The following is a 16,588-nucleotide window of genomic DNA, read 5'->3' on the forward strand; positions in this document are numbered from 1 at the left end:
ATTTGCACATTTTTATGACTTAGGTATTTGAGTAATGGATGTCAGTACAACTGGAAGCTTTCAACAGGACAAAGAAAAGAAAGAACGAAAGCAGTAGAAAAGAAAAGAAATTAAATATAAACAGAGGATCTCCCAAATGATGTCAGTTTGGCACCACTGCTCCCTCAAATTGTTTAACAATGACTAATTCTTTCCCCCAATTTGACATATTGAATCTGAAATAGAGGCAAAGAAACTTTCAGTTGCTGAGTGAATACAAGCCGGGTTGTAGTCCCTTCAGTGGTGTTCATATTATGGTAATAAAACCTGGTACTTTTTTTTTTTTAAGTTTTCTTACGTATTTCTAGTAATCTCTACACCCATCATGGGGCTCAAACTCACAACCCTGAGATCAAGAGTCCCTTGCTCTTCCAAATGAGCCAACCAGGCTCCCAAAAACCTGATTCGTTCTGAGCTCTAACTAATCTAAGGAAGGTGAAATTATGAGGAAAGCAAGACTTAAAGAGGAGAAGTCACCTGCCCAGCAGGTGAGCTGCAGAGCTCACGGCTACGGGAGGGCAAGTGCATGTCGGCTGAGTGCCGGGCCACAGGCACGGGCCTGCATGCAGGTTTCCTTCGATGGTCATTCTGTCCATGGAAACTTGCTGCAACTTAATTAATGAATGACAGGATTTCATTCACATGATCTGAAACTCATATTTTTAGCAACTTGCATGGGTTATAACCTTTGGTTAATGCTTAATATATATAAATGTATATGTGTGTGTGTGAGGAAGAGGAGGAGGAGGAAAAGACAGGAGAGGAGGAGGAGAGGTTTCAATACACAAAGAGGTTTTGCTCCCAACGTTTATTTTTAATTTTTTTCTTTTTTTTTTAAGTACTAGATTGTGTGTGTGTGTGTGTGTGTGTGTGTGTGTGTGTGTTAAAGTAGGCTCTATTCCCAACATGGGGCTTGAACTCATTACCCCAAGGTCAGGAATTGTATACCCTTCAGACTGAGCCAGTCAGGTGCCCCCCAACAGTTTATTTTTTAAATCAATGGCATTTCCTCTCAGAAACAGGGTAGAGGTACCTGGGTAGCTCAGTCAGTTAAGCATCCAACTCTTGATTTCAGCTCAGGTCATGATCTTAAGGTTTGTGAGATCGAGTCCTGTGTCGGGCTCTGCATTGACAGAGAGAAGCCTGCTTGGGATTCTCCCTATTTTTCTCTTTCTCAATCTCTCTCTTTCTCTCTTTCTCAATCTCTCTCTTTCTCTCTTTCTCAATCTCTCTCTTTCTCTCTGTCCACCCACCTCAGAATAAATAAATACACTTAAAAAAAGGGTTGTAGAACTTGATGAAAGGCACATTTAACCGATGTTCCAGAAGCTCAGTAGTATCACAGAGCCCAAACACTGCTCTGTACCAGCAATGTTTCTGTGGGAAAATGTGTTGAAGACTCTGACTTGGAATGCCAGGGATGAATCTCCCTGTGGACCCTCCCCTTCGGCCCTTCCCACCCGCAGGGCAGTGAAAGTGGTCATTTCCCCAACATCAAGGTGCAGATGGAGGCTTCTTCGTCCCGGAGCAGAGGTGTACAATATGGCAAGTGGCCTGGGACAGATAGATGGGGCTAGGAGCAGGTCTGGGACCGTTGGGAAAAGTGGAGAGTTGTAACAGGCACTTTATACCGTGCGGGATGTAGTTGGACCCAGCAATGGCCCACCTGCTTCCCTTATGGCTACTACCAACCGGTGCTTCCAAAAACTGTCTTTTTTCCCCGGTCCATTCTGGAGCAGCACATGGCCTCCATGTTTCTTCTGTATATTCTTGTCCTTGAAACAAGTATTTACCATCGTAGAAATTTGGTCCACTTTAGACAAATGCTCAGACTTTGGCTTTCCTTGCATTTTATTTCAAGAGCTATAAGGATTTCTTTTGGTGACAAGTTGGATAATGCCTGAGGCCACTGGGTAGGCAGATGACAGAAATGGTGACATCGCTGTGACCAGTAGGAAGATTTGAGTGGCATAGAAGGGCCACTGGTCCCAAAATATCTTCAATAGATTACCTTTTTTTTAGGGAAGGTGCAAGCTAAGAAGGTTCTTCCTTTCCAGATTCCGTGGAGAGTAGTGATGCTTTAGACATGGTCTTAGCCACAGTTGCATAATGATAATGGAGCTTTTTGGGTTTATGGAAGAGCTCACTGTACTGATGTCTTACTAAATTATAAAATGCCCTTCCGCTCCTCATTTCCTCCTATAATGCTCTACTTTCTCTGTTGAATATGAGATGGATTTTTTTGTAAAAAAATAAAATAAGAATTGAGATTTGTCAAAGATTGGATTCCCCAGGAAGTAGACTCTGAAATGGACACGGAATGTTTATTAGGGAGTGCTCTAGGGGGCAGCTCCTGTGGAAGGGAGGGGTAGAAAGCAGGACTGGGAAGAGAGAGAAGTCCATCTGTCACTCAGGCCCAATCCGTCAGTCATTGGAGGCAGGCCACCAGGGCCAGGTGGCTCTGTGAAGCAGAGGCGGTTCCTTAAATGGCCGACAGCTCCAGGCTTCCTGCCAACAGCACTGCCAGCTGCTGGGGCAAAAGCTTCACTGAAAGGGGCTTGGCTTGGTGCAGCAAGGCATCTATTGAGATGCTCAAAATAAAAAAGGACAGGGCACCTGGTGGTTCAGTCTGTTAAGCATTTGACTTCGGCTCAGGTTATGATCTCACAGTTCATGGGTTCAAGCCCGCGTCAGGCTCTGTGCTGATTCTGTCTCTCTCTGTCTCTCTGCCCCTCCCCAACTTGTGCGTGCACGTGCGCTCTCTCTCAAAAAAGTAAATAAACATTTAAAAAAGTTAAAAAAAAAAAGGATGGCGGGGCACCTAGTGGGCTCAGTTAGTGGAACATGCAACTCTTGATCTTGGGGTTGTGACTTTGAGCCCCGTGTTGGGTGTAGAGATTACTTAAAAATAAAATCTTTTTTTAAAAAAGGATAACTAGGACTCTATAGTGTAAAATCAAAAAGTATACTTGCAGGGCACCTGAGTGCCTCAGTCGGTTAAGCATCTGACTTCCGCTCAGGTCATGGTCTCATGGTTCGTGGGTTCCAGCCTCGCTTCGGGCTCTGTGCTGACAGCTCAGAGCCTGGAGCCTGCTCAGATTCTGTGTCTCCCTCTCTCTCTGCGTCTCCCCTGCTCACTCTCTGCTCTGTCTCTCAAAATAAAATAAAGACATTAAAAAATTTTTAAGAAGAGTATACTTGCTTAAATTGCTATTCCTGTCTGCACTAATTCATTCAATAGGAGGAGCAACAGACTACATTCCATGAGCCAACCAGTTCACCTACCTGTGGCTGCATACAGGGTCCAGCCTGAGACCAGGTCCTTTTGATTTTTCCTACGGCAACCTGCAATGACAGTCAGGAAAAAGAAAAGGCTGCCTCTCTTCAATATTTATTTTTTTAATGCTTATTTATTTTTGAGAGAGAGAGAGACAGAGCGCTACCAGGGGAGGGGCAGAGAGAGACGAAGACAGAGAATCAAGACAGAGAATCTGAAGCAGGCTCCACACTGACAGCAGAGAGCCCGATGGAGGCTGGAACCCACGAACCGTGAGACCATGACCTGAGCTGAAGTTGGACGCTTACAGACTGAGCTACCCAGGCGCCTCTCTTCAATATTTATTTTTAAGAAAAAAGGTGAATTGTATTACTGATTTTGACTATAAAAGCAAATTATGTTTGCTGTAAAAAATATATATGTATATATATTTATAGTACCATAAGCCCAACAACTAGAAGTAATCGGAGAATCATTGTCAGCATTTTAGCATATTTTCTCTAATCTTCATGTAAACAAACAAACAAATATTTTTCCCCATAGTTGAGCTCATGCTGGACTTCTGGGAGGCAGCAATGTATTGTGATTAAGAACATGAACTCTGAAGGCAGGAAGACCTGATCTGAATTTGGTCTCTGCCCCTTATTAGTGGTGAAGCTTTCATTCCTTCAAAAATTAATTGGGAATATGTGGGTGAAAAAGAAAGATACCTTCCTTCATGAATTCACATGTTAATGAAACTTACCCTTTCTTAAAGTATCCACTTTCTCACCTGAGTAGTGGAGATAATACCTATATCGTAGGGTTTTTGTGAGAATTATTATCTTGTTAAATGAGGTAATGTTGCAAAATACCTACAGCTGGTAATCACCCCCAAATGGCAGTTATTTTATCATGTAAGTTTCGCTTTTTTTCACTAAAAATTATATCATAGTTTCCCCATGTCATTAAAAAAACCCTTTGCTGGGGTGCCTGGGTGGCTCAGTCAGTTAAGCTAAATTCGATTTGTTTTTTTAAGTTTGTTTATTTATTTTGAGAGAGAGAGAGTGAAGGTGAGAGAGAGAATCCCAAGCAGGCTTTGCACTGTCAGCACAGAGCTGACGGGGGCTCTGAGTCATGAACTCATGAAACCATGACCTGAGCCAAAATCCGGAGTTATATGGTCAACTGACTGAGCCACCCAGGCGCCCCAAAATCCAACTCTTGATCTCAGCTCAGATCTCAATCTCAGGGTGTGAGTTCAAGTCTCATGTTGAGCTCCACGCTGGGCAAGAATGCCTACTCAAAAAAACAAACAAAAGAACCCCTTTGTTGAGGTCATCATAGGATTCCTGCAATGTCAGTGGGAATACAGGGTCTCAGCTTCCTTCAAGGAGCATAGCATTTAGAACTCCAGCCACCAGCAGCACAGCCTTCTGGGTTCAGGGGCACCCCATTTGTCCTTTTACTTTCCAATCTGTGGAGTGGTAAGCTTCCTGATTACACATAACATATTAACACCCATATATAGGCTGGTTTCAATCATTCATCAGGCGTTTTTCTCAGAGCTACTTTTGAAAAGGAGAGGGTAGGAGACTACAGGGGGCATTGAATGTGGAATGATGTGGAGGCTAGAAAAAGGAGCAGGAAAGGGAGGTTGGGGCTCCTAACATGAATACAATTCCTTGATCTTGCCTTGTGTAAATGCATTCTTTATTGACAAAGTGTTCAAAGGGGAGCGAGACATTGCAACCATTTAATGGATATATTTAATTAGATATTCTTTTGCTTGGAAGCCAGCGAATACACAATAAGACACACTGAAATCGCCTATCAACAAAGTCCTGAAGTTTTATCTCCTACATTAGTGAAATTGATTAGTTAGAAAATAAACTTAGGTTTTGTTTTTATCTGGTTAGGTTATGCAATGTTTTCAGGAGTTGATTGCCTTGCTTATGAATCATTAAAGTAACAGCCTTTTCTTTCTTTTCTCACAATTACTTTTTGATTATGTCCATGTTTACTAGCAGTTTGGAGGAGAAATAATAAGGTAAATATAGCTTATGATGATTGGCTGCTCCATTTGTGTATCCCCACTGTGATAAGTACAGTGTTTTCTATCTCACAGGCTCTCATTAATCTTTGTTGGATGGATGAACTCAAGCCAACCTGGCCATTTGATAGTAATTTTCATGGAGAAAAGGTTTCACATGCGAGACACTAACAAAATTGGTTTAAGGGAAATAGCTGAATTATTGATGTCAGTTGGTTGCAAATTCTCTGTCTCCTGTTGCTGCATGACAAACCACCCTCAGATGCAGTGGCTTCTGATTATTTACTTTGAGTCTAAATCTCAGTTTGAGCAGGACTTGGTGCAGACTGGTTGTCTCTAATTCAGGCAGAATCAACTAGGGTGGCTTTTCTAGGGCTGGAGGATACAGTTCCAAAGGTGACTCACTCACACACATGGTAAGTTGAAACTGGGTGTTGATTCTTCTCCATCTTTGTAGGGTGGCTTGAGTTTTCTCACAAGAATGAAGCTGGATAAAGACAATGAACTCCCCAAAAGAACCAAGCAGAGGCTATATTGCTGTTTTTAATTTGACCTTGGAAATCACACGATGCCATTTTCACCATGATTACAAGCCAGCCAAGATTCAAGGGAGGGGACATAGACCCCCACTGCTCTGTGGGAAGAGTGTCAAAGTCACATTGTAAGAAGGACATGTGGGATGAAAGGTATTGTTGCAGCCATCTTTGGAAAATATAGTTTGCCATGGGGATTATTTATGATCCTTCTTCATACCCCCAATTTCCTACATTTAAAGATTTTTTTTCTATTTGTCTTTTTTTTTAAGATTTTGTTTTTGAGTAATTTATATATCCAACATAGGGCTCAGCTCAAACCCACAACCCGGAATTCAAGAGTTGAACATTCTACCAACTGAGCAGCCCAGTGCCCCTTTATTTGTCTTTATGATCTTTTTTCCCCAACCTCCTCCTCTAAACTTTCTATCTATAGTATCTCAGAAGCTAACATTTTTTTTTAAGTAAGCGCTATGCCCAACATGGGGCTTAAACTTATGACCCCGAGATCAAGAGTCAACATGCTGTACTGACTGAGCCTGCCATGCACTCCTCAGAAGCTAAGAACTTTAAAATAACTTATACGTGGAAGATTGTCTTTCTGGTTCACTAAAGGCATATGCTGAGCAACTTTCTAGGATAGAGGTGTATCCAGCTAGGTTTATTCTTCCATATAATTCTTACCTCTATCTTGTTTGGAGAAGAGACTAACATATAATAAAAGCCCTGGAGAAGGCTTGGAGAAGCCCTAAGTATAATAAATAAAATAAATGAGAATCTAGATATAGATATATTGCCTGGGAAGCTTTAAAGTCAATTCTTAGAAGGTTCTATAGTACAGGTGATGGGAGGATTTGGCTGAAAACCTTCCAGATGTATAGAATAAAAAGTAGTCTATATTTTGGAGTTATTATAGCAATGCAAGTTAATGATTTATGTCGTGTGTGTGTGAAACTGGTCCTAGTTAACTCGGAATACTAAAGTTGGTTAGCAACAATTTGATCATAACTTTGAGTGAAATCCTGAACTTGAAATCATAAAGCAACATACAATATTTCCATCAAAGTAGCATTTTCCCTGACATTTTTATCAAAAGATTCAAAATATTAAAAGTTGAAAGAGTTGCACCGTGAACATCTCTATACCCACCATCCAAATTTCACAACTAACATTTTAGTTTATTTACTTCATCACACACCTATTCATTCACCCATCTCTCCATTCAACCACAAATCCGTCTTGGTTTTTAAGTCATTGCAAAGTACTCAGCAGACATATTCTGAGGTCTTTTTAGAGGTCTTCTTATTCAATCTGTCTTGTAAAAATTGTATTTGAGAAATATATAAAATCACGTGGACTCGATCTTTTGTCACTGTATTAAAAATGAAATCTATGAGAATTTAGTGGAGAAGTTGCTGGAGAAACAAACTGTAAAGATTGTGCTCTGTGACACCTCTTATTTAATGTGCTTCACATCATATCTTTTCCTTTGCTTGAGAACATAATAAAAACTTATACATTCTGAACTGAATAGTTGTGTCCCTTGATAGTGAAAAGGCTATCGTTTCATTTTCTTTGCATTGTACCGTTTCATTTCCTTAAGCATGTTGGAAACCATATTGGGTTTATAAAGCTGGAAGAGTTTCTTTTAGAGAAATGAAAGCTGGTCACGAGTTTCTTTTAGAGAAATGAAAACAAGACTTGAGGCAATTGTGCAAGTAGATCCGGTTCACACCATATTTTCCACACTTTTTTTATTCCAACTTGTCTCCTCCAAAGGGTATAGCTTCAGTTGACCTAGCCACTTTTATGTTTATCCTTCTTTTTTCTTCGGGTAATTGTCTAACGCCTTAGTTTTCCTCTATTGTGCATCAACGCAGTACAAAATGATGGGGGAACTCATTGATCAGATCACTGATTCGTTCACTCATTGAGCAAATGCTTAGTGAGCATCAGGTCCTGTCCTAGGCATTGACAAGAACAAAAGTGAATAAGACATAATCTTTATTTTCAATGCAAAGTCATTAATATGGTATGTTGATAAATACAGGTGACAAAACTAAATAACTGAGTGTTAGAAGATTGTTTTCCACTTTTCCAAGGACAGTAGCTATTGCGATTTACCTAATCTCTGCTTTATGTTGTGTAGGTACCGAATAAACGTACACACAGATGACCAGTGTTTGCTAATGATTCATTATTACATTAGAACATTTCAAGAGAGTGAGAATTGTTTTATGGATTTCAGAAGAAGCAAGATCATTATGTTTTCCACTGTGTGTGTTTTTATATAACTAGCCCAGAAGTTCAAAGTAGCTTATAAGAAGTCTGCAAAATTGCATTGAATGAGGTCTGATATTAAACCGAGGAAATGAAAAGCACAACCATTTTATTACTTTTTGAATACTCAGACTATATGAACTCATTTATTTCCTTTACAAATTAAATGCTGTGTGTTTTTAATTTTTAATTTTTCCACTTTTAATTAAATCTTGAGATAAAATAATATAATTATATATATAATATAAATTATTATATATTATAAATAATGTAATATATATTACCTCTAAGTCTACTTGCATATATTCAAGGAAAGGACATCATTTGAGGTCATTTTAAACTTTCAAAACTTCTTGAGGGAAAGATATTAGTAAGGTGCTAATCAAGTCACCTCACACGTAAGCTGAGCGAGTCGTCAAAGGGTGAACATGAAGTGGCACAGCACTACCTCCCTTGCGTTCCTTCATTCACGCCAGTATCACTTAAATTCTCATGAGAAGATAGTAACTTACCTTGATGCCTTTGAAAGGCAAAAGGCAAAAGTCTTTCCTGCTCTGGGAATTAAAAAGAGGGTGGAAGGCAGGCTCCGGGCACCTAGCGCCATTACATGAATGGTTTCTATTGCTGAGAGGGTATAGCTCAGTGGTTAAGGATTAGGCTTCCGGGGACCTGGGTGGCTCAGTCACTTGAGTGTTCGACTCTTGATTTCAGCTCAGGTCATGTGGGATCAGGTTGTGCGCTGACAGCACAGTCTGCTTGGGATTCTCTTTCCTCTCTCTCTCTCTCTCTCTCTCTCTCTCTCTCAAAACAAATAAATACAATTTAAAAGGAAAAGAGAAAAGGATAAGGCTTCTGAAGTCAGTCACCTGGCCTGCATCTTGGTTCCACTGCCTACTGACTGGGCAAGCTTGGGCAAGTTACAAAAACCTTGTCTATAAAGTGGAGACAGGATCCACTTGCATTGATTAGCCATTCCTGCATAACAAATTACCTCCACACTTAGGGGCTCAAAACATAAACATTTGTTGTCTCATAGTTTCTGTGGGTCAGAAATTCAGGGGTGGCTTAGCTAGGTGGTTCTGGCTCAGGATCTCTCATGAGGTTGCAGTCACCTGAAGGCTGGAGGAACTGCTTTCGAGATGGCACACTCACATGGCTGTTGGCAGCTTCTTTCTGGCCGTCGATGGGAGGCTTCAGTTCCTCACCTGGTGTTCTCTCTGTAGGAGTCTTGAGAGTGGCCCCACATGTAGCTGGCTTTCCCCATAGCAAGTGACCAAGAGAGCAAGAAGGAAGCCGCAAAACCTTTTATGACTTGGTCTCAGGTCATAACCATCTATGACCATCACTTCTGCCATATTTTATTTGTTGGGAGTGACTAAGTGTAGCCTACACATAAAGGGAGGGAATTTAACTCTATGCTTTGTGGGGATATCTTGAAACCACTATATGACTTCATAGAGACATTGTGAGTATTTTTTTTAAATGTTTATTCATTTATTTTTGAGGGGGAGAGAGAGAGACAGAGAGACAGAGAATCCCAAGCAGACCTCACACTGTCAGAGCAGAGCCTGACATGAGGCTTGAACTCAAGAACCGTGAAATCATGACCTGAGCTGAAATGAAGAGTTGGAAACTTAACCGACTGAGCCACTCAGGCGTCCAGCAAATGGTGAGGATTAAATGAGATAATCCATGTAAAACGCTCAGCACAATGCCTGGCACACAGTAAGTACTCAGGAAATGATGATTAATATTATTTCTAGAGGAAGATGAACAGACTGCTGTTTAGTTAGGGAAATATGGTTTCATCTGGATTAAGACATTAACATAAGAAAAAATAATTTATTGGTATTAAAAGTTGTATAGAATTATGAATGTTCAGTAGAAAGAGGTATCTGAGGCAATAAGTGTTTCTGACAAACTCCTCTGGCTTTAAGTCTCTTTCATAATTTATTGTGCATTGTGTTGGGGAGGAAGGAGAACCGGGTGTTTGGAAACCTGCCTTTCTACCTAAAATCATCAGGTTGGGGATATATAGAACTATTAAATTATTTAGGCCAGATGGAAAGATGCTAGAATTAAAAAATTTTTTTAATGTTTTTTATTTATTTTTTTGAGAGACACAGAGAGACAGCACAAGCAGGGGAGGGGCAGAGAGAGAGGGAGACACAGAATCTGAAACAGGCTCCAGGCTCTGAGCTAGCTGTCAGCACAGAGCCCAAAGTGGGACTCAAACCCATGAACTGTGAGATCATGACCTGAGCTGAAGCCAGACACTTAACCAACTGAGCCACCCAGGCGCCCCAAGATTCTAGAATTTTTAAAAAACTTTTAATTGTATTTTATTTGGGAGAGAGAGAGAGAGAGAGAGAGAGAGAGAGAGAGAGAGAGAGAGCACAAAAGCACAGGAGAGGGGCAGAAGGAGAGAGAGGGAGAGAGCGAGAGAGAGAATCCCAAGGAGGCTCCACTCTCAGTGCAGAGCCCAGTGTGGGGCTTGATCTCACAAACCTGGGATCATGACCTGAGCTGAAATCAAGAGTCAGACGCTCAACCAACTGAACCACCAGGCACTCCTAGAATTATTGTTCATTGTGTGCCCTAATTCTCACTATTTTCCTGTTGCTATCTATAAAATTAGCTGGCTCACTTCTTACAAAGCTAAAGACAGTACATCTCCATTATTTTATTAGATATTCGTCTTGAAATAAAAAGCCTTTCTACACCAGCAACAACATCTATTAGTACAGAGACAATCCAGCTCCCTGGATACCATTGATTGCAGATGATCTGGGTAGATGAGACTAAGGAATCCATAGCTACCCTATGGGGTTGAAAATAGGGCAGGGAAGGGGTGGTGGTTTGGGAGAAGCTTCTAGATATAACTGCTATCTTAGAGAATCCTCAAAGTAGCCAAGTTTCAGGCTTCTTCCTCAGAGGTTTAAATCTTTCCAAAATCCCTCATCAAATGTGGAGCCCATGGTTTTCTCCACTATTTCTTCTGATAGCCTGTGGTTGGAGAAAATTCTTTTTTAAAAAATTTTTTAATGTTTATTTTTTTTGGGGGGGGCAAGGGTGAGCGAAGGAGGGACTGAGAGGGAGGGAGACACAGAATCTGAGGCAAGTTCCAGGCTCTGAGCTGTCAGCACAGAGCCTGATGTGGGGCTCGAACTCATGAACTGCGATATCATGACCTGAGCTGAAGTTAGAAGCTTAACCAGCTGAGCCACCCAGGTGCCTCGAGAAAATTCTTAAGATGACTACAATTCTGGGGCATCTGAGTGGCTCAGTTGGTTAAGTGTCCAACTTTGCTTTAGATCACTGTCTCACAGTTGGTGAGTTCAAGCCCCGAGTCTGCACTGTCAGCGCAGAGCCTGCTTGGGATTCTTGCTCTCTCCTCGTTCTCTGCCCCTCCCCCACTCACACTTTCTCTCTCTCTCAACAATAAATAAATAAATAAATAAATAAATAAATAAATAAATAAAATTCAAAAAGGCAGTAAGTCAACATAATCTTTCCTTTAAGAAAATAATGACTATAATTCTGAAAAACATGTTCTGTAAAATGGTCATAATAGTGGGCTCGGTAGTGTGGCTGAGTGGTAAAATGGGTAAAATAATACTCTTCCCTGGGAGACATACGCTTGTTAGCCCAACTGTATCTCTGTGGCACTCACCTCTACCTGCCCAAGGCTGCTTATTGTGATAACTTGGGACTCTCTTCCCAAAGGTTTTTTTTCCCAGGCTGAGGCAGCACACTCTGCTGGCACATTGGGAGAACTAGAAATGCTGGGGGTTAATACCTGGAAGACCTTTCAATATGGTGAAGAAACATCTCGGCTTCCTGGAAGGGAAGAAGTTTCTACATCATCTCCCAGCAGTCCCCAGCAAATCTTGCTGAGCTCCAATTACCCACAGCAGTAAGTGGCTTGATAACACACCTATTATTGGCTTCCTTTTCTTCCCTGTCTCACTAGCCCACTCATCTTCTGGTGTTTCTTGGGATTAACTCTCAAGTAACACTACTAACACTCACATTGTTGTCTCAGGGTCTTCTTTTAGGGAAACCCAAACTAAGACATCACTTATAGGGTCAATGTGAGGATTAAAAGAGATAACGTATGCCCTATGCCTGATCTATAATAATAGCAGTTAGCATTTATTGATCAGTTTCTTTGTGCCAGCACAGCCTTAGGCACCTTACATGCATTAACTCATCTAACCCAATGTTAATCTTCATAACAACTAATTATTATTTCCCTACTACAGATGAGGAGACCAAGACAGAATCTTCAAGATCACGTAGTATTCGAACCATTGGAACCATTATTCAGACTCAAGCAGTAAAAGTGGATACATTCTTTCAGGATGCTGGAATGGTTCTCTGAGTTATTGGAACTCTGACTTTTATTGAGTTAACCTTGGGAGATTCTGGCTTGTTTTCGGTGTGTTGTTAATGCATGGGTGAAGTATCTTGAGAGAGATTTTTCCTGTTGCCTCCATTTAGGAGGGCTTCTGTCAGAGAAGTGACAGCCAGAGGCTGTGGGTGGTGGCTCTGCAGACGGGAGCTGGAAGGAGGATTTACATCTGTCATTCAGATGCCCCCTACACAGAGGTCAGCTATGGCCAGGATGAGGGGGTGGGGAGAAGAGCATAGGAAACAGGCGCGATGTTCATGAGTTGTTAAGAGAAGAGCTGATGGTTTCTTCTCCTCTGCTTCCTAGGAGCCCCTGTGGTCAGGGGAGTTAGGTTTGGGGTGGGGACTGACGGTGCTCTCGGAGGAACCGAAGTAGAAGCAAAAGGGCTGACCGCAGCCCTTGGTCACTTCAGGTGCCTTGAGCCTCAAGCCTGGCAGGTGATGATGGTGGGAAGCATTGTGGGGGAAATAAGATTTAAAGAAAATGTAACATTCGAGTTTTAAACTGGATTGATTTTAAATAGCTGAAAAAGACCTAAAAATTCAGAAAAATTATCCAAGATGTGAAGGGCCACGAAGGGCAAATTTACCATAAAAACATGATTCTTAGGTGAAATAGGGAAGGAGACTAAGAGGGACAAATCTCCAGTTATAAAATAAACAAGTTATGGGGATGTAATGTATAGCATAGGAAATATAGATATATATATACATATCACAGTAATATTGTAATAACTGTGTGATGACAGACGGTAACTAGACTGTTGTGGGCATCATTTCACAAGGTATGGAAATATCAAATCACTATGATGTACACCTGAAAATAATGGATATTATATGTCACTTATACATAATAAAATACATGGTTCAAAATAGTGATTGGAGAAAAACAAACTGCTTCAAGTTCATATTCCCTGGACTTGAGCCTGCTCAGTAATAGCTAATCCTTATAAAATCCTTACCATGGGCCTGGTACTCTGCTAAGCATTTCACAAATAGTCACATAGATCTACCAGGTGAGAACTATTATTATCATCCCATTTTACAGAGGAAGAAACTGAGGCACAAAGAAGTCGAATAATTTGCCCAAGGACATAACTAGAGCTGGCATTTGAATGCAGCAATCTGGCTCCCAAGTCTATGGTTTTAGCCTCTAAACTACACTGTCTTGCCAACCATCCACTTTTATACGGTATTCTATTCTGGTGTGGTTTTCCCTCTGGGTCTTTTGAGGCTGACATTTCTGTTCTTTCTACACTGTTTGTGGTTAAACTTAGTGCCTGGAGGATAGGGATAGAGGTTTTAATAGTTTAAAATGAGGAACTGGACTCACATTTCTAAAATGACATTTTCCCAAATGGCATGAACTTTAAATGAAAACATGTAAGATCTGACAGACTGATTTAAACTCTGATCAGGGCCATGGAACAACTAATGCTCACCCCTTCCTACAAACTCTAGAAATTTACACGTTGATTTTATTCTTTTTTTTTTAATGTTTATTTATTTTTGAGAGAGAGAGAGGCAGAGAGATAGAGAATCCCAAGCAGGCCTGAGCTGTCAGCACAGAGCTTGACACAGGGCTCGAACTCACAAACTGTGAGATCATGATGTGAGCCAAAGGATGCTTAACTGACTGAGCCACCCGGGTACCTCCGTATTGATTTGATTCTTAAGCTTTTATCATAGATCTTTTTTTTAATTAAAAAATTTTTTTATTTATTTTTGAGAGAGAGACAGAGAGACAGAGAGACAGTGTGAGCAGGGGAGGGCAGAGAGAGAGGGAGACACAGAATCTGAAGCAGGCTCCAGGCTCTGAGCTGTCAAGCACAGAGCCTGAAACGGTTCTCATGAGCCATGAGATCATGACCTGAGCTGAAGTCGGAGGCTGAATTGACTGAGCCACCCAGGCGCCTTCTCCTAGATCTTGACTGCATTATGAGGTCTAAGCCCAGTAGGCATTTTATACGTGCTTCCCCTGCCCCCCTGCAAATGCAGTCCTTCACCAATAGAAATTGCTGTCGAGTTTTCTTTGTTTGGGGAAATTGCCTGGGTCAGAGTGACCTGAGTGCAGTGGATGAAACTTACCCTGCCAGAACCACTTTCATGATCAAATGTTCCCTGCTAGGTAAGTACCATCATAAATGCTTTTTGACAACGAAAGCTTATTTGTTCTTCCACACCTGTCCCACATGTATCCGGGTTAAAAATGTCTTACATCTTGATGGCCACTTATTTATTTACTATTGAGATGCATAATGAGTAGCACACATAGGCTCTGTAGTGGGACACTTTGAGGCATCTAATAGAAACTTTGACCCCAACTGTCTTAAATGCAAGGAAAAGGCAGAATTTGTTTAATTAAGTAGCTAGGTGTTATCATCAAGAAACCAGGTTTTTTGTTTGTTTTTTTTCTGTCTAATTTTCAACTTCGCCTTAGGTAGGTTTCCTCTAGTCACAAAATGGCTGCCATTCACAACCTAGGTACTTGCTTCCTTGTTCATCCAGAAGGATAGAGGGGAAAACCTCTCCTGCAATTCATAGGATGTTAAGTCCTTTCCATAAGTCTAAATGGGCCCTAGCCATTGATTGATTAAGACTAATAAGCACCCACCACCTTGGAAGTGGGGATACCTGAACACCATGGGGGTTCTATCAGAAGGAGGATGGAGAGAACAGATGCGGGAGAACCTCTGAAGCTATTGCTTCATCCGGACAAAGGTGACCTAGGAGAAAACATTTCAGAGAATCATGAGCCTCAGAGATAATGTATGTAGGGTTGCCAGATTTAGCAAACAGAAATATAGGATTCCAAGTTAAATTTGAATTTCAGATAAAAAGCAAAAATTTTTTTAGCATAAGTATGTGCACCTCTTTCTACAAACATTACACATTTACACTCTGATTTGTTTCTTAAGCTTTTCTCCCAGATCCTGATTTCATTATGAGCTCTGGGCCCAGAGGGGCAATTTCAAAAGTGTTTTTTTGGACAATGATTAGAAAGCTTATTTAGTCTTCAACCCTTATTCCACATGTATCCAGGATAAAAATACATAGTTACCCTAAAAAATTACTTGCTGCTTATCTGAAATTCAAATTTAACAGGCCTCCTGTATTTTATCTGGCAACTCTAAATGTATGTAAAATTCTTGGCACATAGCAGGCATTCATTCAGTGGTTAAGTATTAATGTTCTTTCTACATAAGCAAGGAGCTCAGTTAAATGGCGGCATGGCACTTTTTAACTCTTACTGACCTAGAAAATACATGCTTTTGATCAAAATTGCAATTAACTGAACTGGATGTGATTCTAAGAAACCCTTCGCCATCTCCTCAAAACCAGATCAAAGCAAATGTCGCGAAGTGGAAGGTCATGCTTATATATATGGGATGGTACATTATAAAACTCTTAGTATTACTACCTAAAACTAAATTGGACCTCTACCAATGAATATTCAGTTATTGCTTTTTCTCAGTCTATACAGATAAACCACTCTTCATTTGATCCAGAAGGAATGCTGCTGCAATTCCTGGCACAAAGGCACTAACACTCAGGGATGAAAATGCCATAATTGGCCCAGGAATGCTGGCTCCACATGGGTGAAGCTTGAGGTCACAGCACTGTTCCTTTGCATCTGGAAGAGGCAGGAGACTCTGCAAAACTGTGCTGTTGCCTCTAACTCCATTTCCCCTCACTGCCAATTTACTCTTCCTACCTGAAAATTTTTCTAATATGCTTCCTGAAAAGCTGAAGAGAAAGCAGGCACCTTCATTTTCTCATCAAATATTCACCATGTTATGAAAAAGAAAACCCTAGTGGCTTGGCACCAAGTGGTCAAAGCCAGCGTATTGTTACATATTGTTACCAGATTCATGACAAGAATAGATTAAGTGGATTTAATCCAAGATATCTATTTACCATTACTCTACAGTATTGCTTATTTCGAATTTGGTAGCTGCTATGACCTCATACACTTATTTTCCGTGCTTTTCCAAAAAACCAGAAAAAACCCCA

At 40.9% G+C, this 16,588-nt stretch overlaps 1 pseudogene; it reads right to left on the reverse strand.

The window, feature by feature from the left end:
• Positions 1-14,558: 14,558 nt before the first annotated feature.
• LOC115284530 lies at positions 14,559-14,710 on the reverse strand (annotated as a pseudogene).
• Between the last annotated feature and the right edge of the window lie 1,878 nt (positions 14,711-16,588).

This window comes from Suricata suricatta, chromosome X (assembly GCF_006229205.1).
Source record: "Suricata suricatta isolate VVHF042 chromosome X, meerkat_22Aug2017_6uvM2_HiC, whole genome shotgun sequence".
Lineage (NCBI taxonomy): Eukaryota > Metazoa > Chordata > Mammalia > Carnivora > Herpestidae > Suricata > Suricata suricatta.